This window comes from Camelina sativa, chromosome 7 (genome assembly GCF_030686135.1).
Source record: "Camelina sativa cultivar CO46 ecotype springtype chromosome 7, ASM3068613v1".
Taxonomy (NCBI): Eukaryota; Viridiplantae; Streptophyta; class Magnoliopsida; order Brassicales; family Brassicaceae; genus Camelina; species Camelina sativa.
Genome location: NC_141886.1, coordinates 9493159 through 9500815, shown reverse-complemented (window position 1 = coordinate 9500815; position 7657 = coordinate 9493159). Strand labels below are relative to the sequence as shown.

At 41.4% G+C, this 7657-nt stretch overlaps 1 non-coding gene across 1 annotated transcript; it reads left to right on the top strand.

The window, feature by feature from the left end:
* Window positions 1-2884: 2884 nt before the first annotated feature.
* On the top strand, window positions 2885-2991 carry LOC147941105 (small nucleolar RNA R71). Its single transcript, XR_015562954.1, has one exon. It is a non-coding gene; the product is annotated as a small nucleolar RNA R71 (small nucleolar RNA).
* Window positions 2992-7657: the final 4666 nt, after the last annotated feature.

Genomic DNA, 7657 nt, shown 5'->3' with positions numbered 1-7657 from the left:
ACTGATGCTTCTCTCTCGTAATCTCACTCGACCGCCTACTCGAGCACCCACTCGGTCGTGTGCCTGCTCGAGTGGCTGGTCGAGTGCGTCCACCAGTTTCCTTCCTTGATGCAAGGTGAGCATCACGACGATCTAGGGAGCTATCAGCAGCTTTTTGAGATTTCCTTGTAATCCTTGAAGACATTTTTAAATAGAACTGAAAGGAATAGACTCAAAGCTTAAAGTTAATAGGTTAGTGACCCAGAAAACAAAAAGAGCTAAGCTTTGAGAAAAAGATGAACTTGAGAGAGATTTTAAACTAGATTGTAATTGTTTTGAGAAAATGAGAGAGTGTGAGAAGCATAGGATCGAGTTTAGCGCTATATAAAGAAGCTAAGGGGACAAGGAGACAAGGGTGGAGCGTCCATACCGTTCAAATTTGAAATGGGAATCTTTGACTTGCTTTTTTCTGCCACTCGACCCCACACTTGACTGCAAGTGGTCGAGCTCCTTGACCAAAGTATGAAATTCAAAAAAAAAAAAATTCTTCTTTTTCTCCCCTACTCAATCATTCAAGAGAAATGGGAATCGAGTGGGCCTTAGTTTCTTCACAACTCGGTCGAGTACCTCTCGTGGGCCGGTCAAGTGGCTTGCGAGTCTACTTGCACAAATCCAAATCTTTCCACACCCATCTACACTTTCATTAAAAAGCCTGCCGAACACAAACAAAAAAGAAAAGAAATCAAAACTACAAGGAAAACAAAGCATATGTACAATGATACCTTAGGGACTTCCTCCCTAGTGAGCTTGTTTAGAGTCACTAAGCTTGACTTTTGATGCCTTTTCAGGCTTGGTTTAGAGACCAAGGAGGTGATGAAATCCTCCCTGGTACCATTTTATCAATGTGAAACTGATCCTTGATCATTTCACCCTTCACACATAACCCTTGTTTCTTCTTAATCTTGAGCCTTGATCTTGCTTTCTTCAAAGACCTCTTGTTAAGCTTGACTTGGAGATCCTTCACCAGATCAGTCAGCTCTTGAACTGAACCCTTAAGCTTTTCCACTGATTCCTCTTGAGGAGAGAGCTTAGCCTTTGGAGTTGCCACTTCACTTAAGACCTCATGACCTCCTTTGTCCTTGATAGTGAAAGATTGATCATCAATGGTAGGCAGATTGGTTGGGTTATAGATGTCAAATTTCATGGTCAAATCCTCAGCAATGTTTAAGGTTACAAGACCTTCCTTGACATCTATAACAGCTCCAACAGTGGCTAAGAATGGCCTCCCTAGAATGATAGGATCTTCAGGCTCCTTATCCATCTCTAGAACCACAAAATCTGTATGAATCCTTGCCTTCCCTATCTTGACTGAAATGTTTTCCAACCTACCAACCACATCTTTGTTTGACCCATCAGCTAGGCATATGTGAAGGTTGGTGGACTTGAATTCAGTGTGCCCAAGCTTTTGTGCTATAAAGTAAGGCATCACACTGATAGATGCTCCCAAGTCACATAAGCACTGGTTATAGTGAAGATAGCTAAGTGAGCAAGACAGATAGAATGGTCCTGGATCCTCAAGTTTAATTGGGATGATAAATCCCTCAAGCTCTTCAAGGTCCTTTTCATCTTGAGCATGGGCTCTCTTCTTTGACATTTCAAGCAAAAAATCCTGATAGAGAGGATATGGATCATATTGTTCCAAGGCAGGTCATCTCTCTTCTTCTTGGTAAGCAATGATGACTTCTTGCATGGCCATCACTTCCTTCTTCTCAATCACAGCTTCTTCCTTCAAAGCCCTCACTTCCTCTTGTTGCAAAGCCATCATTTCCTTTCTCTGAATAATTTCCCTTATTTCCTTCAGCTTTTGTGCCTTGAAACGTCCTGGGAATGGTAGAGGCGGTTTGTAAGCAGGAGGGATGTACTTGACAGGCTTAACAACTTCAGAATCGTCAACTCGATCGACCACTCGATCATGCACTCGGTCGAGTGCTGTTCGAGCACATGGTCGAGTGAAATGCCGGATTCAGTTTGCTTTGCACAATCTTCACTCTGGTCTTCAAAGAATGACCAATCCTCCCTAGCTTGAATTTCACTGTCCTCAGTAACTTCTTCTTCATAGACATGAATGGCCTTAGCAGTGAACTCCCTTGGGTTTTGAACAGCTTTTCCAGGGAGTTGGTTAGGCTTAGGAGCTGAAGTAGAAGTAAGGTTGCTCTCCATATACTTCACTCTAGAGTTGAGACCTTCAAACTTCATGTTGAGATCATTATACTGGGATGTTAACCGCTGGTTCAACTCAGCAAACTGCTTGGCCTCCTCAATCTTACCATTGGCTTGCCCAATCAACATTTGTTGCATCATAGCTCTTAAGTCTTGTTCCTGGCCTTGGTTAGTCTGAAACCCTGGTGGGGGACACAATTGAGGCTGAAACACTTGATGTTGCTGCTTGGGTGCATAGTTGTTTTGTTGCTGAGGCTGTTGAGGTGGGTAGACGTGATCTTGAGGATTGGCCACATTATTACTTCTATAGGAGAGGTTGTTGTTCTTAAATCCTCCTCCGTGATTGTAACCTTTGAATCCTCCTTGGTTCTGCATGTAGCACAACTTAGCAAACTCCCTATCTCCATCTTGAACTGGAACCTCTTCTTCACCAATGAAATGAATGGTCTTTGTTGGCTGAGGAGAATCTTGTCAAGCTTCTCATTGACCATATTCAAATCCTTCTTGTACTTCTCCTCTTGATCATTGGAGGTGAACCTTACTGTTCTGTCATAGTCTTCATTATAATTCCCATCCTTCTTCCACATTCTTGTTGAGGAAATTTCCATTGGAGGCTGTATCAAGAAGCATTCTTATCTTAGGTAGGACTCCTCTATACAAAGTACTGAGCAAGGACTCATTGCTGAAACCATGGTGAGGACATTGAGTTTGGAAACCTTTGAATTTCTCCCATGCCTCACAAAAGGTTTCATTATTCCTTTGAGCAAAACAATAAATTTCATTCCTCAACCTAGCAGTTCTTGCATTGGAGAAGAACTTGGCTCAAAAAGCTTTATTGTAAGCATTTCATGTGGTTATTGCTCCAGTAGGAAGAGTCTTCTCCCAGAAATGAGCTTTGTCTCCAAGGGAAAATGGGAATAGCCTTAACTTGAAGCCATCTTCACTCACAACATTGATTTTAGTGAGTCCACAAATCCTGTCAAACTTATCAAGGTGGTCTAGGGGATCCTCCATTGGGAACCCATGGAATTTGTTGGCTTGAATCATAGAGATCAGTCCACTTTTGATCTCATAATTATTATTAGCAACTGTAGGAGGCACAATACCAGCTCTTTGGTTATGTGTGAGTGGTGCATCTCCAGCACCAATGTTCCTTGCCCTTGGAGCTTGTTGATCTTGTTGCTCCATTAGCACTCATTGTTCTTGTTCCTGATTGATTCTTGTTCTCTGCTGTCTCAGGTCCCTTGGTTGTCGATTGATGTGATCAAGGAGTCTCTGAAGATTGTGATGACCCTTGGATCTTGTTTGCATCAACAGACTCGAGTACAGACTCGGACATGCACTCGGTCGAGCGCAGGCTCGAGTGGATGGTCGAGTCGACTGGGAAGTGAGGTCTATTTGTATCCGGCTTCTGACTCGATCAGGTACTCGAGCACTCACTCGGTCGAGTGGTGGTTGAGTTGAAGGTCGAGTTGGTACCTGAAACTCAATCACAAACAAGCATTAGAAGAATCGAGATCAGTAGCGAACAAGAGGATAAAGGAACTTAATCTTAGACTAATAGAAAACCTAAATGTCACAAAACACACTCAAATGGGCAACGACGCCAAATTGAAACTTGGGTTTTTGATGGTGGGTGATGATGAATGAGATGATATGATGTGATGATGAATAGGTGGAATGCAAGGAGTTTCAATTTCCCTTATGTTGTTGTAGTATAAGAGATGTCAATCCTAAATGAGTGTTATGCAAGCAATCATGTTATGAATATTTGTCTAAGTCAAGCCAAGTATGTAGGATGTTTGTCATTAACAACCTAATGATGAATGTAAAATGCAGAATGTAAAAGCTTATAAAACTAGATGCTAAAAGTAAAGAGAACAGGATGATCTAAACAACAATGCAATGAAACAGAAATAGAAACTATAGTAATGCAAGTAATAAACTAATGCAAGGCAAGTAATGAACAGGAAACTAAATGAATGTAACAGAAAAGCAACTAAAATGAAATAGGAATTGAAACAGGACAAACACAAAGCATGAACAAGAATTCTGGGGATGAGCTCGAGCAAGCACTCAATCGAGGGTGCGATCGAGTACAGGGTCGAGTCAGACAAATGCGAGAAACAGAGCAATGTAAACAAAACAGAGCAAGACAAAAGTAAATCAAACAACGACCAAACAACATGATTTAGACTAAGAAATCAATATACAAGGAAGGTCTTGAGGAGGGATTCATGGGCTGGACTAATGATTAAGGTCATCTAACTTGGTCAACAAATCTCAATCAACTTGAGCTAATCTGTAGACAATGATCTCCTAGAACATGTTAATCCACTCTCATGGCAAAAACAATGAAGCTCATATATTTCTAAACTTGTTCTCACAAAGCAAAGAACTTATACAAGCAAGCATTAAACAACAGATCATTTATGTCAAAAATCAAACAAGACATCTAATCTCTTAGCATGCCTAATGATAATCTCTAGATCTAGCCTTATCTTGCAACCTAGACATTGGTGTGATGCTAAGAAGCTTAAAATCAAATCCTACCCTCTCAGTTATAGGATCAGCATAGAGTACATCTAGCCTAGAAGAGATCTATAACAATCAAGCTTGACCTAGCTAAACAAACCTTAACCACAATCCAACCTTAACCACAATCCAGCCTAACCCATCCTCAAGATCCTAAGCAACTACTCACAAATGCTAAACAACCCAGAAAATAACGAAACTTGCATCATTAGAAAGATAAAGCAGAGATCTACAATATTGAAGAAGGAATCAAACTCGAATTCTTTATACTTTGAGAGTTATTGAACAAACAAGTATGAAGAAATCTCTTGTTTTCTCCTTTAAAAGTAGAACAAAATCTAAGAAATGTAAAAAACAAAAAGCATAAATTCCCAAAAGGGTAAAAACTAAGTTTTTAGATTTTCTCCAAGGTGGCCCTCTGGTGGCTGAAGGGTAAAAGACCCTTTTATAGAAAAAGTAGTGGAAGCCCTAAAAATGCTAAAAGACAAAATAGCTAGGCGGCTCGGTCAACTCGACCTGGTGCTCGGTCGAGTGACCGGTCGAGTTGGCTCTTCTTGTGCTCCTTCCACTCGGTTGAGTCCTTCTCCGCACACGGTCGAGTGTCTGGTCGAGTGGGCAGTCGAGTGGACGGTCGAGTGGAACTCCGGACCCTTGATTCTTCACCTCTAACTCCCTTGCTTTCTTCCCTTGATAGCTTCACTCCTCTTCAGCATTGCTTCCATGCTCCTTAGGCTCCAAAATCACCTGTTTATGCAAGAAAATATGCAAATGCAATGCAACTATACTCTAATGCATGAACAACCCTAAAAGCTATGCAAATATGGTGAAAAAGGATAGCAAAAGATGAAAAAGATGTGAATATATTAAGGGAAAAAGGGTAAAATATATGAACATCATCAGTTTACCTAATCAACAGGTCTCCTAATGCATCCCTGAAATTCAAGATTCCAGAGAAAGTTTGGTCAGGATCAAAGGTGGATTACAATCATCTCAGACGATTTGGATGTGTGGCATATGTACACGCTCAACAGGAGAAGATGAGTCCTAGGGCTGTTAAAGGATTCTTCATGGGATACCCAGTTGGTACAAAAGATTACAGGGTATGGTTACCAGAAGAAGGAAGGTGTACAATCAGCAGGAATGTAGTCTTTGATGAGGAGAAGCTGTACAGGGAAAAGGAAATAGTACCTGAAGCTAAAAGGAAGAAGAAAGTCACTTTTAGCACAGATTTGATCCAGGGACCAAGCGCAGGTGATTCAGTTCAGAACTCTACTGGTCAAGGTGGAGCTGACGCAGGAAATACGAGTTCTATCGGTCAAGGTAGAGCTTCAGCAGAAGATACAGAATCTACTGGTCAAGGTGGAGCTACTTCTGAAGGAACAGTGTCATAAACAAAGACAAGAACAAAAACTGAATCAGAGGAAGAAGAGGAATAGGATCCTGAACAGGAAAGCCAGGAGGTACAACATGATTCTCTTGATGATTATATGCTGGCAAGAGACCGGAACAGAAGGCAGATAAAGCCACCTACCAGATTTGAGGGATCCCACTATGTGGCTTATGCACTGGTGTGTGCAGAGGATCTAGAAATAGATGAGCCAAAGACTGTGGGAGAAGCTAGGAGAAGCAAATACTGGAAGAGGTGGGAACAGGCTATGATTGAAGAGATGAAGTCTCTACACAAGAATGAGACATGGGAAATTGTCTCTAAGCCAAACAAGAAGAAAATAGTGGGGTGTAAATGGATCTTCAAGGTAAAGGAGGGAATTCCTGGAGTTGAAGAAGCTAGATACAAGGCCAGACTTGTAGCTAAAGGATTTACACAAGTTGAAGGAGTAGATTACAATGAAGGGTTTGGTGATTTAGACTATGCTACTGATCCAGACAGAAGTAGATCAGTTTCAGGTTATGTTTTCCAGGTTGGTTGAAACACAGTGAGTTGGAGATCCAGTCTTCAGCATGTGGTAGCCCTTTCATCCACAGAAGCTGAGTACATGGCTCTCACTGAAGCAGCTAAGGAGAGTATTTGGTTACAAAGATATGCAGTGAATTAAGATTTGATTCAGAGAGTTTTAAGCTGAATTGTGACTCACAAAGTGCAATTTGTCTGGCTAAAAACACAGTGCATCATGATAGAACAAAGCATATTGCTAACAAGATTCACTTCATCCGAGACTTAGTGAACGATGGCTCTGTCAAGGTAATCAAAATCCACACTACCCTGAATCCAGCTGATATGTTAACAAAGAGATTAATTGGTAATGCGTTCGAGAATTGTCTCGCAACACTGAAAGTCATCACCTGATTTAAGCAAGGGGTACTTCGAGATGGTTTGTTGATTGGTCATCTCGTAGGAAAGGTAGAGAAGCAATTGTAAGGAACTACATTGCAGTCTCAAAGGAAATCAACATAGGAAGATTGAAGATGGTAAAATCTGAAATCGGGAAAGGGTCTCAGGGGTATTACTTGGGACAAGCAGAGCAAGGCGTCGAACTCCTTGTGTTCTTCTTCACCTGGAAAGTCAAGAAAGAACAAGTTAAAGTTTGGGAGTTGTTCAAGATATTGAGGGAAAACAGAGAAGCATCACTAGATGAAGTTTTCTTTTATGTTTTCAAGTTACCTATGTCGTGAACAACAACAGCGTTCTTCACAACAGCTTTGAGGACTTCAAGGGGAGGTTGATGAATACGGCTGAAATTATCCATTGAAGATGGCGACAAGGTTAAAGCTTCGTCGGAATAGCTGAAGTTGAACCAGACGACAAAGGTGGAGATTTGTGGATTATTGTCATCGGGTTCAGAAGACCAGTTCAGGTTACGAACTGGGCTATCGCTGTTACAGGGCCGAGGTTGGGCCGTGAAGGATTTTCGGATGTGGACCAGAACCAAGTCGGTTGGTTTGTGTTTCTTTACAAGGAAGAAAG